Below are 22,679 nucleotides of genomic sequence, written 5' to 3'. Positions count from 1 at the left end.
GCTCAGTAGCTGTGGTTCGCGGGCTCTAGAGCGCAGGCTCAGTAGTTGTGGCACATGGGCTTTGTTGCTCTGTGGCATGTGGGACCTTCCCAGACCAGGGCTCGAACCCGTGTCCCCTGCATTGGCAGGCAGATTCTTAACCACTGCGCCACCAGGGAAGTCCCAATGTTTTGTAGTTTTAAGAGTATAAGTTTTGCACTTCTTTTGTTGAATTTATTCCTATGTATTTTAGCATTTGGGTGTTGTAAATGAATTTGTTTTCTTAATTTTATTTTAAAATATTTTATTGCAAGCATATAGAAATACAATTGATTTTTGTATATTAATTTTGTCCCTCCAACCTTGCTGAACTCATTTATTAGTTATAATAGTTTTTTAGCAGATTCCTTAGGATTTTCTATGTACAATATCATGTCATCTGTGAATAGAGATAGTTTTACTTCTTCCTTTCCAGTCTGGATGCCTTTTATTTTGTATTTTTTCCTAGTCTAATTGATAATGATAAAACATCTGATATCATGTTCAATAAAAGCAACAAGAGTGGACATTCTCAATATTATGACATAGTATGAGTGTGTTTCGTGTTTGGTAATTGCAATCATTGTTGCTTTTGTTGTGGTCATCCATTTACAATGCTTGGTGTCAGTTTATCTCTTGTAAAAGTAAAATACAGTGTGTGTGTGTGAAAAAAAAAAAAAAAGAGTGGACATTCTTGTCCTGTTTCTGTTCTTGTAAGGAAAAGCATCCTGTCTGTCACCATTAAGTGTGATCTTAGCTGTGGGTTTTTCATAGCTGTCTCTTGTCAGCTTGAGGAGGTTCCCTTCTGTTAACAGCTTGTTGCAGGGACTTCCCTGGTGGTCCAGTGGTTAAGACTACACCCTTCCACAGCAGGGGTTGCGGGTTCAATCCCTGGTTGGGGAACTAAGGTCCCACATGCTGTGCAGGGCAGCCAAAAAAAAAAAAATGTTGCTGCATGTTTTCATCGTGAGACAGTGTTGGATTTTGTCACAGGCTTTTTCTGTGTCTATGGAGATGATCATGTGATTTTTGTTATTCTATTGATATGATGCATTATAATAGTTGATCTTGGGATGTTAAATCAACCTCGCATACCTGGAATAAAACCTACCTAGTCATGTATAATTCTTTTTTTTTTTTTTAATACTTATTTATTTATTTATTTTTGGCTGTGTTGGGTCTTCGTTTCTGTGCGAGGGCTTTCTCTAGTTGCGGCAAGTGGGGGCCACTCTTCATCACGGTGCGCGGACCTCTCACTGTCGTGGCCTCTCTTGTTGCGGAGCACAGGCTCCAGACGTGCAGGCTCAGTAGTTGTGGCTCACGGGCCTAGTTGCTCCGCGGCATGTGGGATCTTCCCAGACCAGGGCTCGAACCCGTGTCCCCTGCATTGGCAGGCAGATTCTCAACCACTGCGCCACCAGGGAAGCCCTAGTCATGTGTAATTCTTTTATATGTCCCTGAATTAAGTTGTCTAGTACTTTGTTGAACATTTTTATATCCATATTTATAAGAAATCAGTGTGTAATCTTAGTCTGATTTTGTTATCAATGTAATACTGGTTTTGTAGAATGAGTTGAGAAGTGTTCACTCCTCTTTTATCTTTTGGACGAGTTTGTGAAGACTTGGTATTCATTCTCTAAATGTTTGGTAGAATTCAGCAGTAAAGCTCTCTGGACCTGGGGTTTTGTTGTTTTTAATAGATTTTATTTTTTAGAGTAGTTTAAGGTTCACTGCAAAACTGAACAGAAAGTCAAGAGTTTCCACGTGCCCCTGCTCCTACCACATGTGCTCTTCCCCCATGTGCTCCTCCCCCATTCTCAATGTCCTGCACCAGAGTGGTGTATTTGTTACCGTCAATGAACCTACGTCGTCGACACAACACTATCACCGACAAGTCTGTAGTTTACACTAGAGTTCACTCTTGGTGTTGTACATGCTATGGATTTTGACAAATGCATAATGACATGCACCCACCATTATGGTATCATACAGAATAGTTTCACAGCCCTATAAATCCTCTGTGCTCGGCCTATTTTTCCCTCCCTCAACCCTACCCCTGTCAACCACTGATCTTTTTTTTTTTTTAACCTCTTTATTGGAGTATAATTGCTTTACAATGTTGTGTTAGTTTCTGCTGTATAACAAAGTGAGTCAGCTATATGTATACATATATCCCCATATCCCCTCCCGCTTAGTCTCCCTCCCACCCTCCCTTTCCCACCCCTCTAGGTGGTCACAAAGCACCGAGTCCTGTGCTATGTGGCTGCTTCCCACTAGCTATCTATTTTACATTTGGTAGTATATATAGGTCCATGCCACTCTCTCACTTTGTCCCAGCTTACCCTTCCCCCTCCCTGTGTCCTCAAGTCCATTATCTACATCTGTGTCTTTATTCCTGTCCTGCTCCTAGGTTCATCAGAACCTTTTTTTTTTTTTTTTAGAATCCATATGTATGTGTTAGCATACGGTATTTGAGTTTTTTTCTCTTTCTGACTTACTTCACTCTGTATGACAGACTCTAGGTCCATCCACCTCATTACAAATAACTCAATTTCATGTCTTTTTATGGCAGGGTAATATTCCATTGTATATATGTGCCACATCTTCTTTATCCATTCATCTGTCGATAGACACTTAGGTTGCTTCCATGTCCTGGCTATTGTAAATAGTGCTGCAATGAACATTGAACCACTGATCTTTTATTGTCTCATAGATTTGCCTTTTCCAGAATGGTATATAGTTGGAATCATACAGTATTTAGCCTTTTCAGATTGGTTTCTTTCATTTACTAATATGCATTTAAATTTCCTCCATGTCTTTTAATGGTTTGATAGCTCATTTCTTTTTAGTGCTGTGTAATATTCCATTGTCTGGAGGTAGCTCAGTTTATTTATCCATTCATCTACACCAAGGACATCTCAATTGCTTCTGTGTTTAGGTAATTATGAATAAAGCTGTGATAAACATCCATGTGCAGGTTTTTGTGCAGCCCTAAATTTTCAACTCATTTGGGTAAACCCAACTTGGGCATTGGTTTGGGGACCAGGAGACTCCCCTCTACCACATGGGATGGAGGTAAGAACAATTTACTTTGTGAAGATCAAGTAGATGTGGGCCTGTGATAAGGTTTGTGTAAAATCCCAGTGCTGGGACAACTAGATAGCCACATGCAAAGGAAAGAAGTTGGACTCTTACTTCATACCACACACAACAATTTACAAAAAATGGAACAAAGACCCAAACATAAGAAGTAAAACTACAGTACTGTTAACAAACACAGGCAGAAATATTCATGACCTTGCATTTGGCAAAGTATTCTTAGATATGACACCAAAAGCAAAAACAGCAAAAAAAGATATTTTGGATTTCACCAAATTAATAAATTTTGTGCACCAAAGGACACCATCAAGAAAGGAAACACACCCATTAGAATCCTTGTGCACTATTGGTGGGCATGTAAAATCATTTTGCTTGTATGGAAAACAACATGGCAGTTCCTCAGAAATTATACAGGTACTATATGATCCAGCAATTCCTCTACTGGGTATATACCCCAAAGAATTCAAAACATGGACAGATATTTGTATATTTGTTCATAAGACCATTATTCACAATAGCCAAAATGTGGAAGCAACCTAGGTGTTCATCAAGGGAGAATGGATCAACAAGATGTAGTATATACATGTAATAGAATAGTATTCAGATTTAATGAGAAAGGAAATTCTGACACACGCTACAACATAGATTAACCTTGAGGACATTATGCTGAGTAAAATAAGCCTGTCCAAAAAGGACAAATACTTCATGATCCCATTTATATAAGGTTCCTATAGCAGTCAAATTTATAGAGGCAGAAAATAGAATGGTTTCAGGGGCTGGAGGAGGGTGTGAATGGGGGGTTGCTGTTTAATTGGGTATAGAGTTTCAGTTTTGCATGATGAAAACAGCTCTGGAGATTGTTTTCCCATAGTCAATGTACTTCACACTGCTGAACTGTACACTTAACAATAGTTAAGATGTAAATTTTATGGTATGTGTATGTCATCACAATTAAAAGTATAAAGTTTTAAAGCAAGAGAGTGAAAACACTACTCACAGAATGGAATAAAAATTTGAAAATAATATATCTGATAAGGGACTTGCATCAAGAGTAAATGAAGAACTCCTATAAATCAATAATAGAAAGCCAGATAAACCAGTTTAAAAGTGGCAAAACACTTGGGACTTCCCTGGTGGTCCAGTCACTAAGACTCCACACTCTCAGTGCAGGGAGCCAGGGTTCGATCCCTGGTCAGGGAACTAGATCCCACATGCCACAACTAAGAGTTTGCACGATGCAACTAAAGATTCCGCATGCCACAATTAAAGATTCCGCATGCCACAATGAAAAGATCCTGCATGCCACAACTAAGATCCGGTGCAGCCAAATAAATAAATAAATAAATATTTTAAAAAGTGGCAAAACACTTGAACAGACATTTTTCCAAGGAAGATATACTAATGGTCAAGAACATATGAAGATTTCTGAACACGATTACACATTAAGAAAATGCAAGTCAAAACCACAACAAGGGTGGGGGTTAGGTGAAATGCACGAAGGGGGTCAAAAGATACAAATTTCCATTTATAAAATAAGTCACGGGAATGTTATGTACAGCATGGCAACTGTAGTCAATAAATACTGTATTGCATATTTGAAAGTTGCTAGAAGAGTGGAGCTTTAAAGTCCTCATTGCAAGATAAAATTTTTTTTTGTAACTATGTGTGGTAAGAGAGGTTAACTAGACTTATTGTGGTGATCATATTGCAATATATACAAATGTGGGATCATCACGTTGTACAGCTGAAACTAATATAATGTTATATGTTAATTATAACAGTTTAAAAAACCCCGTAAGATACAACTTCATACCCACTAGAATGGCTAGAATCAAAAGTGAAGGAATAAGTGTACTTGAGGATATGGAGAAATTAGAACCCTCATACATGGTGGGAATAAAAAATGATGCAGCCACTTTGGAAAACAGTCTGGCATTTCCTCAATACTTAAACCTAGGGGGCTTCCCTGGTGGTGCAGTGGTTGAGAATCTGCCTGCCAATGCAGGGGACACGGGTTCGAGCCCTGGTCTGGGAAGATCCCACATGCCGCGGAGCAACTAGGCCCGTGAGCCACAACTACTGAGCCTGCGCGTCTGGAGTCTGTGCTCCGCAACAAGGGAGGCCACGATAGTGAGAGGCCCGCGCACCGCGATGAAGAGTGGCCCCCACTTGCCACAACTAGAGAAAGCCCTCGCACAGAAACAAAGACCCAACACAGCCATAAAATAAAAATAAATAAATAAATAAGCAAATATGGTTAAGAAAATATATTTAAAAAAAAAACATAAAAAAACTTAAACCTAGAATTACCACATGACCCATCAATTCCACTCCCAGGCATATGCCCAAGTGAAGTAAAAGCACGTGTTTACCCAAAAACTTGTACATGACAGCACTGATTTGAAACAGACTGTCAGCTATTTCTCCAGCAAAGATGGGTTTATTCAGGATCAGCAGAGAACTGCAATTCAGGGTGTGCAACCACCGCAAGCTGTGTGCAAGTCTCCCCAGAGCAATGGAAGGAGAATGCTTTTACAGAAGGGAAAAGGACTTTGGGAGGGTTATAGTAAACAGTCTACGGTTTTTCATTGACTGAATCTTTGCCAAGAAAGGAGGCTTTCTTCTTCCTCTTGGGCTCTGCTATGACTGCAGGGTGTGGGAGCTTCCCCTTCTGCTCTCCTGACTCTATTTAATTAATTTGTTTAATTAAACAAGTTTTATTTAAACAAATAAATGTTTATTAATTTTTTATTAATTTTTTTACAAATGCTTATAGCAACATTTTTCATAATAGTCAAAAGGTAGTTACAATCCAAGTGTCCATTAACAGATGAATAAAGAAAATGTGCTATGCCCATATAATGGAATATTATTCAGCCATAAAAACAAAGGAAATATTGATACCTGGATATCCCTTGAAAAAATTATGCTAAGTAAATGAAGTCAACAACAAAGTCCACATATTACATAATTCCATTCATATGAAGTCAGTGAATACTGAAATCTAAAGAGACAGAAAGTAGATTAATGACTGCCTGGGGCCTGAAGGAGGAAAATGGGAAGATACTGATAGCTAAAGGGTACAGGTGTTTCTTTTTGAGATGATGGAAATGTTCTAAAATTGACCACAGGGACTTCCCTGGTGGTCCAGTGGTTAAGACTCCACATTTCCACTGCAGGGGGGCATGGGTTCCATCCCTGGTTGGGGAACTAACATCTTGCATGCCATGCAGAGGTGGCCAAAAATAAAATAAAATAAAATAATAAAAAAAAAAATATATAAAAAAGAAATAAAAAAAATAAAATTGACCATAGTCATGAATATACTGAAAACCACAGCATTGTACATGTTAAAGTGGTCCATTGTACATTTTAAAGTGGTCCATTGTATGTGTTGCATCTTAACAAAGCCTTTCAAATAAATGGCTAAATGCATTAAGAGTTTGCAATCCAATCTCTTAAGCATATCAATAGTTTCTGGGTACATCCCACATTTATATGATGTGGGGCATTTATAATTTAATGTGGGACATTTATAACAATTATAATAATGTGGGACATATATGACATTTATAATTTATTGTTTTTCTTTTATCAGTGAAAACAGGAATTTTGCTTTAGGGCTATTACAGTTGTTTACATCTCAAGGTGCTTTAAGAACACACTGAAAAACTAATGTAAAACATACACCTAAGAATTTAATGAACATGTCTCATAGCTTGTGACTGGTAAGAGGAGATCTTCCTGCTCCAGTCTGGCCTGGCCCTGGCAACCCAGTTGCTCTGGACTTGCTCCTCAAGGGGTCGGTCCATCTAGAAACAGCTTTGAGTAACCTGCTTACACCTGTGCCCCATTCAGGTCCGAAGCAGGATTTGGTTGAAAGCAAAGATCCTTGGAGGGCCAGAGAGGAAGCTGGGTCTGCTTGGCCACGTGACCTCCACCTGCTGTTAACTCTGGGGGCGGGGTGGTGGGGGTGGTAAGAGGAGGTCCTTGCGAACAGTCCTCTAGGGGGCACATCAAGGGCAGGTGGGTGGGGCGACGCTCGGCTGGGCGTGGACATCGCTACGCCTTGTGGATGCGCCGGGGATCGCGGCTTATCGGTACTTAACCGCCTCAGGTGTCTCTGCTGGACCGTCTGTTGCGCCTTGACCTGCCCGGGCCGCGGGAGTGGAAGAGAGGACGCCAGGGACGCCAGAAGTGGGGAAATGGTGAGTGTGCGGGGCCATGTGTCCCAGGACGGGGAGGGGGGATTGAGTCGGAACCTGCCGTGGCGGGACGCTGGCCTCCCTGCAGTCAACTCTGCAGTCTGCGAACTCGCGTGGGCCGGGGGCGCCGCTCGGACCTCAGTCTCCTCCGTCTTGCTAGTGGGGGCGGGGCCGGCAGCCGGGACCCCGGGAGTCCTGTCCCGTCGCTTCGCGCCGCGACTTCAGCTCCTGGGCAGCTCTGCGCCCGCAGCCCCCGAGTACCCCAGATTGTACGGTGACCTTGGGGAGGGTCATCAGGGGACAGTCGTGACTCGGTTTCCGGGGTTCATGCGTGGGAGGAGCTGTGGTCTGTGGTGTCCCCAGTCCCTGTTTTCTTCCCAGGCGGCACCCATTCTCTTTCGAATTTTTTAAAATTTTAGGAAGCAGGACCTCAAATCCATGACACTGTCCCCCCAGCCTAGCTTTTCCTAGGACTGGTAGTAAATCCCTAAACTTTCAGATCCCTCCCACCTTCCCAAGGCCCACTTGCCCTCTCCAATTCACAGCATCATTATCAGCTGTTCGTTCTCCGTGGTGCATTTCAAACGGACCCAATATTTTAATTGTTTATTCTCCACAGCCGATGGATGGCTCTTTTTAAAAGATTTATTTTTTGTTTGTGGATATTTTACATGAAAGGAAATCAGAGAATTACCAGCTGGAACTACTTTATATGAGATCCTTGTGTCTCTCCCCCTGGATCATTCCTGGATACCTATATCCTATGCGAAGTCTTTGGGGCAGAGGTACGTCTTTGGAAACTTTCCTGGGTGCTCTCACCTGTCAGCCCTACCCCTCTCTGTGTTTGTCACGTTGAAACATTTATTCACTTATTTGAGTCTCAGTTTTTCAATATATAAAATGTATTTAATTCATAGATCTTGAAAGACAGTATAAAATATTTACAAAGAAGTGAGTTTCCAAAAAATGAAATAATGTATTTTAGTATTATTACATTATGTTTGTTCCGTTTATTTCCTGTTTCCCTTTTTTTTACTCCCCTGGGAGCGTGTATAAATATTCTGAGGTCTTGTTAGGAGCCAAACTTGGGTCCGCTCGCCCACACATAGTAAAGCCAATCTACTGACACTGGGATGTGGTGAAGGAAACTGCAGCATTTATTGCAGGGCACCAAGTAAGGAGTCCAGGTAGCTAGTGCTTAAAAGTCCTGAACTCCCCAAAGGCTTTCAGGGAAAGATTTTTAAAGATGGGGTGAGAGAGGGTGTTGTGGGGTGTATGATCAGCTTGTGCACATTCTTCTGATTGGTTGGCAGTGAGGTAATTGGGAGTCAGCATAATCAACCTTCTGTTTCCAGCTGTTCTGGGATCTAGGTGCTGGTGGGCGGCATACCGTTAACATCTTCCACCTGGTGAGGATTTCAGTATCTGCAAAACAGCTCAAAGGACACGGCTGAGAATATTATCTATAGCCCTTGAGGAGGAACTAAAGGTCCTTGACTTTAATGGCTAAACTATTACTATTTTATATTGCTTGACTCTTGTCCTTTTTTTCTGCATTTTCTCACTTCTCTGATTAAATTTATTCTTTGGAACTCTGGGAAGGCCTAGGAGGCTAAAGTTTTTCTACAGACAAGAGGCAGGTGGAGGACATGGCCGGGGGTCGGGGGAGGAGGTCTGTTCCAGAAGGCCCCATAGGGTCCTGCTTGGTTACAGTCTGTCCTTATTTTGGGGGCGTTTCAAGGGGAATATCAGATCTCAGACTTGCAACACTTAGAAGTGTTCAAATGTGATTGTTTTCCAAGCAGTTTCTTGCTGTGGAAATAATAATTAACTGTTATATTCATTTCTGAAGGGAATAGATATTTGTGAGTTTTCTCGTTGAACTAGCCTTGCAATTTTCTTCCCTCCTTTACACATAAACACTGCTTTTGAGTGACTTTACTGGATTCTCCAAACAGTGGGTTCGTCACTTTCAAAATATCAATGCTGGTCCAGAGCAACTTGGCTGGGAGCAGAGTTTGAGGTCAGTGTCTCTAAAGCGAAGCCCCTGCCTTGAGGCTGCAAAGGGAAGGACTTGAAGGCCAGTTGGTTCTTCCTGAAAGCCTCCCCCTGCAGGTGCTTACCTGCTCACACCCACCTGAGAAGGAGCCCTTTCTACTGAGAGAAGCTCCAACCCTGGAAAGCTGGGGATGCACCTGCGATGGGGGTGGCAGGGTGGAGTGATGCCCTTTTTGAGGCTGTAACTGTGGTTCCTTTGTGCCTGTTTCTAGATGTAGGTTGGAGTTTTGCATCCACAGCTTAGGTATGATCCAAGTAATTTGTGCCCATTGAGAAAACCTGTGAAGGTCACGCATTCTGTCTTCTTCTAACAAAGGGTCTTGAATTCGGGAGTTCTCTGGGTCAGAACCTTTCGTTGAATTTGGGTGAGAGTTTCCTCATTGTGAGAATGCTTCGCCTGGGGGAGGGAGCTTTTCCCATTATTCCCCAGGGAGAGGAGGGCAGGCGGAGCTCCCAGAGTTTATTCTTGTGACTGCTCTGGTGTCCCCACCCTCCTTCTCCAGGGACTGACCTGGCCTGACGTTTCTATCTCAACCAAGAGAGTCTGGAGCCCAAAGCTTGGGATGGTGTTTCACCTTCAGAATGTAGCTTTTGCTTCTGAACTGTGGGGCGCAGGCTGCTTATTTCAGCTGATTCAAATATTTGTGATTCTTTCCCTTGATTCCTTTATCTGTTGATTATTAGGACCCTGTAACTGATTTCCCTTAGCAGTTTGTAATTTTATTTCCTGTGAGAGTGTGTGAGACTTTTAATTTCTTGGGCTTTGAGACTGTAAGTTGACTGAAAGATACAATGTGAGTTGGACGAGAAAATTCTGGAGACGAATAGAATATTTGCTCCTTTTAGGGCAGAGAACCTCAAGATGTGAGATGGGTAAATTTAAATTTTCAGGTACATTTTCAAGTTTTAAATTAGGTTTTCTATGTGCATATCCCTGAGAATTTTGATATTTAAAAGGCTATACTATTGCCAAGCCAAATGAATTTCCATTTTAATTGATGGGAGGAAAACTACTTAAAGCTTACTTAAATCTTTGAGAACCATGCTATGTTTATGGGATTAGGCCCAAACCTTTAGTGCATTATAATATGCAACCCATTCCCCCAAAGACCCCCCAGTTTGATATATAAGGACAAATTCTGATGCCTATTATTTTCTTTCATTTTTAAAGTTCACTGTTTATACACAACCTTGTTCCAGAAAGGGTTTAAGGTGACTTAAAATAGCCTCTTGTTTAGTTAGGAAGAGATGTGAAAAATTTCATTTTTTATGGCTTAAGCTTTTATAACCATTAAGGTTTAAAGGACTATATCTTAGAATGGTTTCCTGTGAAGAAAAGTTAAAATTAATCAATTTAAAAAAGCAAAAGTAAGTTAAAAATACAGGCTAACAGATAGTCAAGTAGGTAATAAATTAAGTACTCTGTTTATTTTAATAATGCATGTTAAGGTTAAAATAACTCTGTAAGATAAGAATCTAACTTAAGAAGATTCCCCACCAGCATATCCTGGTTGCCTCTAGTGCTCTTGCTTCAGCCACCCCAATACCTGTGTTGATCATTTCTTGAGCTTCTTGTGTTTCTTTATATAAAGACAAGCAATTGAAAACGCATTTTTTTCTTACACGTTTGTGCGTGTAATGAGCAGACTCCCCATTTTTTTCTGTTTTCGGCTGCCTGGCTTGTGGGATCCTAGTTCCCCGACCAGGGATCGAACCCCGGCCCCCTGCAGTGGCGGTGTGGACTGGACTCCCCATTTTTGGATGTTTGACAGCTCACAGCTTAAGCCTCTCGCGCCCCCACCTGGACAAGCTGATGAGAAAGCCTGGGTGGTCTCTCCCTTAGAGCAGGAGATTCCACTCGCACAGGCCCCTGTGTGCAAAACACTTGCCCTAGCCTCACTCCTCAACCACAATGAACACCCAGCCCAGGCTCCTCTCTTTGTTTTCTGAAGCCGTTTCTGAGCTGCTTCAGAGGCCAGCCCTGCCCTTTCCTGAGACCTCAATTGTGTGAGTTGTAAGCCTTTTCCTACCCTTTTGGTATGTGTGCATGTGTGTACACATCAGCATCAGTCTCAACAAGGGAACCCTACCTCTGCAGGTGACCACAGCAGTTGGCACCGTGAGCAGCACGTCTGGACATGACCACCCCCCCCCCCCCACCCCGGGAGTCTGTCTTCTCCTGCTCTGACTCGCTCACCTGCTCTGCTGTCTGATGGGGGCCGGCGCTGTGGGCTGCTGGGTGACGGGGAGCTCTTGCTGTGAGCTGTGCTGCCTTTTGTTGCATTGTTGACCGTACCAGGACTCAGTTCTGTGTTCAGCCGACCAGAGATGGCAGTTTTGAGAATTCCTAAAGCTTTTAGGAGCAGGAGTATGGGATTGGGGCCCTCCTTAAAGTAGTCCTGGGTTGATGTCTTTGCTGGATTTATCTGAGTGTTAGAGTGAAGCGATGACAGAGGCTGGTTTGGCCCTGACACACCCCGGGGTTTGGATGGTAGAGGGGGACTGTACCCTGGAAAAGGGGTGGGTCCATCAGATAGCCACTCCTGAAACATCTGCCATTTAAATAGGGAGAAAGAGAAGAGAGGGGGGAATGGCAGCCAGTAGATGGCAGCTGAGTTCACCCTCCTAATTCTAGGGGCTCACCAGGACCCTTGGGTGCCTCTGCTGCTGTGGTCCCTGTCTCTACTGCAACAAAGATCCTACTCTTGGGCTTATAGGGGACAACACCATGGCACCCCTGTGGCCAGCAAAGGTACTAGTTCAAACTCAAACTAAGCCCTGGGTCCTTAAACCCTACAAAGCAACCAGTTGTCATGGGGGAGACCCCTAACCCTAATGGCACTGGTGTGAGGTTCTCTGGAGGAAAAAAATGATAAGCACCAGGGTAGATAGGACACCTCTTCCCCTGAAGTATATCCAGTGATGAAAATACAACAGGGGAGGAAAGGAGGGAGGAAGCAAAAGCAAATAAAAAATACTGAAACAATTTGACCAATTGGCAATCCAACATATACTAAAAGATTTTATGCAACAAAAAAGGTAAAAGGACACTGCTTGGCTTTTGCCCTCTACAACATAGGTTCTGAATTAATTTTGCCATCTGGTGTAATGCACTAATTCAGAAATCTTCAAGCAATTAATCAATACTAGGTCTCAAAGTAGAGTCATATGGGGGTCCCACTAAATTTAAGCAAGGTACTCATGATCATCTTAGGGGAGTTACTGCATATACTATAGGGGACAAATAGGTATGCCTCACCTTAATCATCAGAAAACTACTGTCTTGCCTAAATTCCCCATGGTTATAATACCCAGTGTCCTAAAATATCCCATACCAAGCAGGGAAACTCTACACTAATGAGTCATGAATTAATTTTATTAAAAAATTTTAAATTTCTATTATATTTTATTTCTATTTAAAAATTAAAAAAAAATTTATTTTATATTGGACTATAGTTGATTTACAATGCTGTGTTAGTTTCAGGTGTACAGCAAAGTGATTCAGTTATACACATACATATATCTATTCTTTTCCCATTTAGATGATTACAGAATATTGAGCAGTGTTCCCTATGCTATACAGTAGGTTCTTGTTGGTTGTCTATTTTATATATAGTACACTGTATATGTCAATCCCAAACTCCCAATTTATCCCTCCCCCCCGCCTTTCCCCTTTGATAACCATAAGTTTGTTTTCTATGTCTGTGAGTCTATTTCTGTTTTGTAAATAAGTTCATTGGTATCATTTTTTTTAGATTCCACATATAAGCAGTATCATACGATATTTGTTATCATACGATATTTGTCTTTCTCTGTCTGACTTACTTCACTTAGTATGATAATCTCCAGGTCCATCCATGTCGCAGCAAATGGCATTATTTCATTCTTTTTTATGGCTAATAGTCTACTGTATATATGTACCACATCTTCTTTATCCATTCATCTGTTGATGGGCATTTAGGTTGCTTCCATGTCTTGGCTATTGTAAACAGTGCTGCAATGAACACTGGAGTGCATGTATCCTTTTGGACATTGGTTTTCTCCGGGTATATAACCAGGAGTGGGATTGCTGGATCATATGGTAGCTCTGCTTTTAGTTTTTAAAGGAACCTCCATACTGTTCTCCATAGTGGCTGTACCAACATGAATTACATTTAAATGAAGTCTTTGGCACTTCCAAATTGTCTTGACAAAAATGGGATTCCACAGACCTACCCCCACCACGCCCCCCCCAATTAAGTTACTTAATCTGTCCCAAAGTAAACCGGACTTTGAAGGATTGAAAACCATTGTATAACACCTGTTTAATGAAGAAGTGATTATCCACTGTTCTTCTCCTTTAATAGTGGAATTTGGCCTGTTCTTAAACCTGGAAAGAATGAATGACACCTCACAGTGCATTACTGCAACCTGGAGGCTGTGGTCTCACCACACAAACCCCTATTCCCAGTCCCCAGCATTACGGGAATTACTGACTCCATCCACTCAGCAACTGGTAAATATCCTGCTCTCCCAGATTTGGCTATTTGGCTATTCAGTGCCTGTTTGAATAGCCTCTCAGCTGCAGTTGGTCCCACCTCTGAAGGGACATGATACACCTTTACCTGGTTATCCTCAGGGAACCTCAGCACAGTTACCACTGCACACGGTCTCTGCAGGCAGGATCTGAACCACACTTACCTGGCTCCAGGAGCACAAGTCTGACATGACGCCAATGATATCCTCCTCTGAGGACACTGGTTTGACATTCATTCAGGAAGAGAAATAATGAAAAAAGGAGTACCTCCCAAAATGGATGGGTCATTGCCCCACACATAATGTGAGGCCCTAACACTGGTTAAGTTCCTGGAAATTCTTTGCTAATGAGACGGCTTCTCCCTCCCTCACACTGTAAGAAATAGCTCTTATCCCTCTCAGCATCCAACGCATCTACTTGGTTCTTTTGATGTTCAGAGGCAACGTATTTCTTGTTTACAAACTTTACTTGAGTCCGTTTATGCTGTTACTTGCAAATTGGCCCACCTTGAATGGGCACCCCTACCATAGAAGGGTCTTTACTGTGTTTAAATTGCCACACAGCAGGCACTCACTGTAGAGGGTGTAGCAACTTCTCTCACGCCTCCTTGAGTTACACATCGTGGCCTTAAGTTGTCCATAGGCTTTTTTTTTTTTAAAGATTTTTCTTTTTTTGATGTGGACCATTTTTAAAGTCTTTATTGAATTTGTTACAATATTACTTCTGTTTTCTGTTTTGGTGTTTTGGCTGCTAGGCATGTGGGATCTTAGCTCCCTGACCAGGGATTGAACCCGCACCCCCTGCATTGGAAGGCGAAGTCTTAATCACTGAATCTCCAGGGAAGTCCCTGTCCATAGGTTTTATTTATTTCTTTATTTGGTTGGTTGCGCCGGGTCTTAGTTGTGGCAGGCAGGCTCCTTAGTTGTGGCTTGCTGGCTCCTTTGTTGTGCCATGTGAACTCTTAGTTGCAGCATGCATGTGGGATCTAGTTTCCTGACCAGGGATTGAACCCAGGCTTCCTGCATTGGGAGCGTGGAGTCTTAACCACTGCACCACCAGGGAAATTCCCCTGTCTATAGGTTTTTTTTTTTTTTAAATTAATTAAATTTATTTTTGGCTGCATTAGGTCTTTGTTGCTGCATGCAGGCTCTCTCTAGTTGTGGCGAGCGGGGGCTACTCTTCGTTGTGCGTAGGCTTCTCATTGCGTTGGCCTCTCCTGTTGTGGAGCATGGGCTCTAGGTGCACAAGCTTCAGTAGTTGCAGCACGTGGGCTCAGCAGTTGTGGTGCACTGGCTTTGTTGCTCCGTGGCATGTGGGATCTTCCTGGACCAGGGATCGAACCCATGTCCTGTGCATTGGCAGGCGGTCTGTGCCACCAGGGAAGACCTGTCCATAGGTTTTTGATGCAAAGAATTGCCCTCCTCTACCCCACACTATATGTCATTAGAGCTGCATTTCTACCAGGTACTGTGCTTTCCTGAAAACAGAGGCTCTCCCAGGCCCTGAGCATGTGACCCTCCACCCGGCTGCTCATTATGCCTTGGGATCTGGAAACAGCATCCCATGAGCTCAGCACGGCTACCGACACCTCCTTGCAACATAATAGAGCCAAACCTGGGCCCTCCATATTCCTCCCTGCAAGAGCGGGTGGCCTCCCCTCTCCTCAGTCCCTTGCCAGGTACCGTGATGCTGAAGGAGGTCACCCCTTCCCCAGACTGCTAGGCTCCCTGGGGAGCTCCTTGGGATTAACTGAATGAAAAGCAGTGAGGTGCAGCAGATTTGCAATAGCCAGGACGTGGAAGCAACCTAATGGCCATCGACAGAGGAATGGATAAAGAAGATGTGGTACATATATACAATGGAATATTACTCAGCTATAAAAAGGAATGAAATAGTGCCATTTGCAGAGATGTGGATGGACCTACAGGTTGTCATACAGAGTGAAGTAAGTCAGAAAGAGAAAAACAAATACCGTATAATATCGCTTATATGTGGAATCCAGAAAAATGGTACAGATGAACTTATTGGCAAAGCAGAAATAGAGTCACAGATGTAGAGAACAAACTTATGGTTACCAAGGGGGGAAGGGGGGGTTTGGGATGAATTGGGAGATTGGGATTGACATATATACACTACTATGTATAAAATAGATAACTAATAAGAACCTACTGTATAGCACAGGGAACCCTACTCAATGCTCTGTGGTGACATAAATGGGAAGGAAATCTAAAAAAGAGGGGATATATGTATATGTATAACTGATTCACTTTTTGCTGTACAGCAGAAACTAACACAACATTGTAAAGCAACTATACTCCAATAAAAATTAAAAAAATATATCTGTGAAAAAATAAAGAAAAGCAATGAGGACTTTGTATACTTTGTGGGTGACATGGCCACAGTCCTACATGATGGAGCTCAGTAGGGATGAAGAGCTGCTGCTTTTCATCCCTTAACTGGGACGTCCCTGATAAAGGACTGGACCCAAGGGTCACGCAGCTGACCAAACATCAGGCTGTCATCTGAGCACTGGCCAACAGTTGGCCCATCTGGACACATTTACAGATTCCTAGATGATTATCTAAGAGTTCCCCCTTTGTGATAAAAGAACTCTGGGAATCTCTTGCTTCACAGATACCCACCATATAAATCAAGGTATAACACTTGTCTGCATGTATACTGAGTCTGCAATACAAGGCTTCACCCACCGGCACACTCCTCATCCATGCTGGAGTTCTAGACACGGATGACAATAACCAAGGAACTCATTTCACTTCTCAGGACACACAGGGCTGGGCTCTCGGAAAAGACATTCAACGGAACTTTCACCTCCCTTCCCAGTCTTGGCCTGCAGGCCTCATAGCACACCATGATGGCTAAAGTTCAAATCAATTAAATGAACTATGGCCTGTTTCAATCATCAGTGATCACTGGTGGATATTAATGTGTCTGTTTTAGTCTTTTCTTTTTTGCTAATAGACTACTTAAAATTTTTATTGAAGTATAGTTGATTTACAATGTTGTGTTAGTTTCAGGTATACAGCAAAGTGATTCAGTTATATATTCTTTTTTTACATTTTCTTCCATTATAGGTTATTACAAGATATTGAGTATAGTTCCCTGTGCTATTCACTAGGTCCTTGTTAATTATCTTTTATATACAGTAGTGTGTATATTTTAATCCCAAACTACTAATTTATCCCCCTCCCCTTTCCCCCTTTGGTAACCAGAAGTTTGTTTTCTATGTCTGTGAGTCTATTTCTGTTTTGTAAATAAGTTCACTTGTATCACTTTTTTTAGATTCCGCATGTAAGTGATATCATATGATATTTGTCTTTGTCTGGCTTACTTAGTATGACAATCTCTAGGTCCATCCATGTTGCTGCAAATGGCATTAGTTCATTCTTATTTATGGCTGAGTAATATTCCATATGTACGACATCTTCTTTATACATTCATCTGTCGATGGCCACTTAGGCTGCGTCCATGTCTTGGCTATTGTAAATAATGCTGCTATGAACATTGGGGTGCATGTATCTTTTTGAATTAAGAAAAGGTTAAGTTTTAATTTTTTCTTTTTTCTAATAGACTACTTTTTATTTATTTATTATTCTATTATTTTTTTGGCTGCGCCGTGTGGCCTGTGGGATCTTAGTTCCCCGGCCAGGGATTTAACCTGGGCCCTTGGCAGTGGAAGTGCAGAGTCCCAACCACTGGACTGCTAGGGAATTCCCTAGACTACTTTTTAAAGAGGAGTTTTTATTTTCCAGAAAAGTTGAGAAAATACAGAGTTCACATATAATCCCTCTGCCTTCATGCAGTTAACCTTATTTTTTATATCATATTACTGTGTATGCATGTTATAATTGATTCAACGATATTGATGCATTGATGTCCACACTTACCTTAGAGTTGATTCTTTGTGTTATATAATCTATGGTTCTTGGCAAATGTACAATGACATGTGTTCATCACTTCAGTAACATACAGAATACTTTCCCTGCCCTAAAAATCCCCTGTGCTCTACCTATTCATTCATTTGTCCACCCCATCCCTAAATTCCTGGCAACCAAAGATCTTTTTATGGTCTATATTTTTGTCTTTTCCAGATTGTCATATACTTGGAATTTTGTAGCCTTGTCAGATTGGCTTCTTTCGTTTAACAATATGGTTTTAAGTTTCCTTTGTCTTATCATGCCTTTTTATCACTCATTTCTTTTTATCACAGAATAATATTTCATCATATGGATATTTTCACCACTAATTGTTTATCTGTTTGCCTATTGAAGGATATCTTTGTTACCTCTAAGTCTTGCCAGATAGAAATAAAGCTTATATAAACATTTAGAATATTAAGAGTATATTTAGGACCTCCCTGGTGGCACAGTGGTTAAGAATCTGCCTGCCAATGCAGCGGACACGGGTTCGAGCCCTGGTCCGGGAAGATCCCACGTGCCACGGAGCAACTAAGCCTGTGCGCCACAACTACTGAGCCTGCGCTCTAGAGCCTGCAAGCCACAACTACTGAGTCCGCGTGCCACAACTACTGAAGCCCGCGTGCTTAGAGCCCGTGCTCCACAGCAAGAGAAGCCACCGCAATGAGAAGCCCACGCACCGCAACAAAGAGTAGCCCCCGCTCGCCGCAACTAGAGAAAACCCGTGTGTAGCAACGAAGACCCAATGCAGCCAAAAATAAATAAATAAATAAAATTAAAATAATTTTAATAAATAATTAATAAATAAATTTTAATAAATAATTAAAATAATAATAATTTTATTAAAATAAAATTTTAAAAAAACTATTTAGTTTTGAAAGAGACTGCCTGTTTTCCACCTTAGGCATGTCATCCTCCATTCTCACCAGTAATGAATGAGATTTCCTATTGCTTCACATCTCCATCATATGGCGTTCTCAGTGTTTTGAATTTCAGCCATTCTAATAAGTGTCTGCTGGTATTTCATTTTGTTTTAGTTGCAATTCCTTAACAGTATGTGATGTTGAGCATCATTTGTATGTGTATTTGCAGCCTACATATCTTTTTTGGTGAAATGCGTGTTCAGAACTTTTGCCCATTTTTAATTGGGGTGGTTGTCTTATTGCTGAGTTTTAAAAATTGAAGTATAGTTGAGTATGATATTATATAAATTACAGTTGTACAATATAGTGATTCACAATATTTAAAGGTTATACTTCATTTATAGTTATTATAAAATATTGGCTATATTCCCCATGTTGTACAATATATCCTTGTAGCTTATTTTATGTAGAATAGTTTGTACTTCTTAATTCCCTACCCCTATGTTGCCCCTCCCCTCTTCTCTCTCCCCACTGGTAACCATTAGTTTGTTCTCTATATCTGTGAGTTTAACTTCTTTTTTGTTTTATTCACTAGTTTGTTGTATTTTTTAGGTTCCACATATAAGTGATATAATATGGTATTTGTCTTTTTCTGTCTGACTTATTTCATTTAGTATAATGCCCTCCAAGTCCATCCACGTTGCTGCTAATGGCAAAATTTCGTTTTGTTTTCTTTTTATGGCAGAGTAGTATTTCATTGTATATATATACATCTTCTTCATTCATTCATCTGATGATGGACACTTAAGTTGCTTCCATATCTTAGCAATTGTAAATAATGCTATGAACGTTGAGGTGCATGTGTCTTTTTGAATTAGTGTTTTTGTTTTTTTGGGATATGTACCCAGGAATGGAATTGCTGGGTCATATGGTAGTTCTATTTTTAGTGTTTTGAGACACTTCCATACTGTTTTCCACAGTGGGTGCACCAATTTACATTCCTATTAACAGTGTAGAAGGGTTCCCTTTTCTCCTCATCCTCGCCACATTTGTTGTTTGTGTTCTTCATGATGATAGCCATTCTGATGGTGTGAGGTGATAGCTCATTGTGGTTTTGATTTGTATTTCTCTGATGATTAGCAATGATGAGCATCTTTTCATGTGCATGTTGGCCATCTGCATGTCCTCTTTGGAAATATGTCTATTCAGTTCTTCTGCTCATGTTTTTTTTTTTTTAGAAACTTTAATTTAATTAAGTTATTTAAAAAATATTTATCTTATTTATTTATTTATTTTGGCTGTTCCAGGTCTTCATTGCAGCATGCAGGATCTTCACTGCGGCATGTGGAATCTTTTAGTTGTGGCATACAGCCTCATAGTTGCAGCATGTGAGCTTCTTAGTTGCATTGAATCTGTAGATTGCTTTGGGTAGTATAGTCATTTTCACAATATTGATTCTTCCAATCCAAGAACATGGTATATCTCTCCATCTGTTTGTGTCATCTTTGATTTCTTTCATCAGCATCTTATAGTTTTCAGGGTACAGGTCTTTTGCCTCCTTAGGTAGGTTTATTCCAAGGTATTTTATTCTTTTTGATGTGATGGTAGACGGGATTGTTTCCTTACTTTCTCTTTCTGATATTTCGTGGTTAGTGTATAGGAATGCAAGAGATTTCTGTATATTAATTTTGTGTCCTGCAAATTTACCAAAATCATTGATGAGCTCTAGTAGTTTTCTGGTAGCATCTTTAGGATTTTCTATGTATAGTATCATGTCATCTGCAAACAGTGAAAGTTTTACTACTTTTTTTCTAGTTTGGATTCTTTTTATTTCTTTTTCTTCTCTGATTGCCGTGGCTAGGACTTCCAAAACCATGTTGAATAGAAGTGAGGAGAGTGGTTTTTGTCTTGTTCCTGATCTTAGATGAAATGCTTTTAGCTTTTCACCATTGAGAATGATGTTAGCTGTGGATTTGTCTTATTTGGCCTTTATTATGTTGAGATAGGTTCTCTCTAGGCCCACTTTCTGGAGAGTTTTTATCATAAATTGGTGTTGAATTTTGTCAAAAGCTTTTTCTGCATCTATTGAGATGATCATATGGTTTTTATTCTTCAGTTAATGTGGTGTATCACATTGACTGATTTGCATATATTGAAGCAGCCTTGCATCCCTGTGATAAATCCCACTTGATCATGGTGTATGATCCTTTTAATGTATTGTTGAATTTGGCTTGCTAGTATTTTGTTGAGGATTTTTGCATCTAGTTCATCAGTGAAATTGGCCTGTAATTTTCTTTTTGTGTGATATCATTGTCTGGTTTTGGTATCAGGGTGATGGTGGCCTCATAGAGTGAGTTCAGGAGTGTTCTTCCCTCTGCACTTTTGAATAGTTTGAGAAGGATAGTTATTAACTGGGCTCTAAATGTTTGGTAGAAGTCACCTGTGAAGCCATCTGGTCCTGGACTTCTGTTTGCTGGGAGTTTTAAAAAAATTATTACTGATTCAATTTCATTACTGGTAATTTGTCTGTTCATATTTTCTATTTCTTCCTGATTCAGTCTTGCGAGATTGTACTGTTCCAAAAATTCATCCATTTCTTACAGGTTGTCCATTTTATTGGCGTATCATTGTTCATAGTAGTCTGTTTTGATCCTTTGTATTTCTGTGGTGCTGGTTGTAACGTCTTTTTCATTTCTGATTTTATTATTTTGGGCCTTCTCCCATTTTCTCCTCATGAGCCTGACTGAAGTTTTGCTTATATTTTCAAAGAACCAGGTTTTAGTTTCATTGACCTTTTCTGTTTTTGTTGTTGCTTGGTCTCTATTTCATTTATTTCTGCTCTGATCTTTATTATTTCTTTCCTTCTACTAACTTTGGGTTTTGTTTTTCTTTCTCTAGTTTCTTTAGGTGTAAGATTAGATTGTTTTTTTGAGATTTTTCTTGTTTCCTGAGGTAATCTTGTATTGCTGTAACCTCTCTTAGGACTGCTTTTCCTGCATCCCATAGGTTTTGGATCATCCTGTTTTCATTTTCATTTGTTTCTGGGTATTTTTTGATTTCCTCTTTGATTTTTTCGGTGATCCATTGGTTGTTTAGTAACATATTGTTTAGCCTCCACTTGTCTGTGTTTTCTGCAGTTTTTTCCTTGTAGTTGATTTCTAGTCTCACAGCATTGTGGTTGGAAAAGATGCTTGATATGATTTCAGTTTTCTTAAATTTACTGAGGCTTGTTTTGTGGCCTAGCATGTGATCTATCCTGGAATTATCTTTTCCACTTGCACTTGAAAAGAATGTGTATTCTGCTGTTTTCAGGTGGAATGCTTTCTATATATCAATTAAGGCTATCTGGTCTAATGTGTCATTTAAGGCCAGTGTTTCCTTAATGATTTTCTGTCTGGATGATCTGTCCCTTGATGTAAGTGGGATGTTAAAGTTCCTGACTATTACTGTTTTACTTTCAGTTTCTCCTAAAGTGGCTTTTTTATGGACAACATTCAATAAGCTGTTATTTTTTAAAACCCTATGATGGTATCTGTCTTTCAGTTCTTATATTTAGACCATTGACATTTAAAATAATTATTGATATAGCCGGATTAATATTTACTATACTCTTACTGTTTCCTTTTTTTAAAAAATATTTATTTATTTATTTGGCCGTACCGGGTCTTAGTTGTGGCACGTGGGATCTTTGTTGCAGCATGCGGGATCTTTAGTTGTGGCATGTGGGCTTCTTTAGTTGCGGCATGTGGGCTTCTTTAGTTGCGGCATGTGGGCTTCTTTAGTTGTGGCATATGGGCTCCTTTAGTTGCGGCATGTGGGCTCCTTTTAGTTGCAGCATGCATGTGGGATCCAGTTCCCTGACCAGGGATCAAACCCAGGCCTCCTGCATTGCGAGTGTGGAGTCTTAACCACTGGACCACCAGCGAAGTCCCTCTTACTGTTTTGTATTTGTTGTGCTTGTTCTTTGTTTCTCTTTTGTCTTCCA

The 22,679-nt window shown here is 40.8% G+C and overlaps 1 long non-coding RNA gene across 1 annotated transcript in view; it reads left to right on the top strand.

Moving 5' to 3' along the window:
• The first annotated feature begins 5,865 nt into the window (after positions 1-5,865).
• Positions 5,866-22,679, top strand: part of LOC309623587 — a 132,275-nt gene continuing 115,461 nt past the window's right edge. The window contains exon 1 of the long non-coding RNA XR_014241414.1: positions 5,866-7,325. This is a non-coding gene — a long non-coding RNA (uncharacterized lncRNA). The remainder of the gene's footprint in view (positions 7,326-22,679) is intronic.

The sequence above is a fragment of the Balaenoptera borealis genome (assembly GCF_965194805.1).
Source record: "Balaenoptera borealis genome assembly, chromosome: 2".
Taxonomy (NCBI): Eukaryota; Metazoa; Chordata; class Mammalia; order Artiodactyla; family Balaenopteridae; genus Balaenoptera; species Balaenoptera borealis.
The sequence above is the reverse complement of the archived record's forward strand: the minus strand, read 5'-3'. Positions and strand labels throughout refer to the sequence as shown.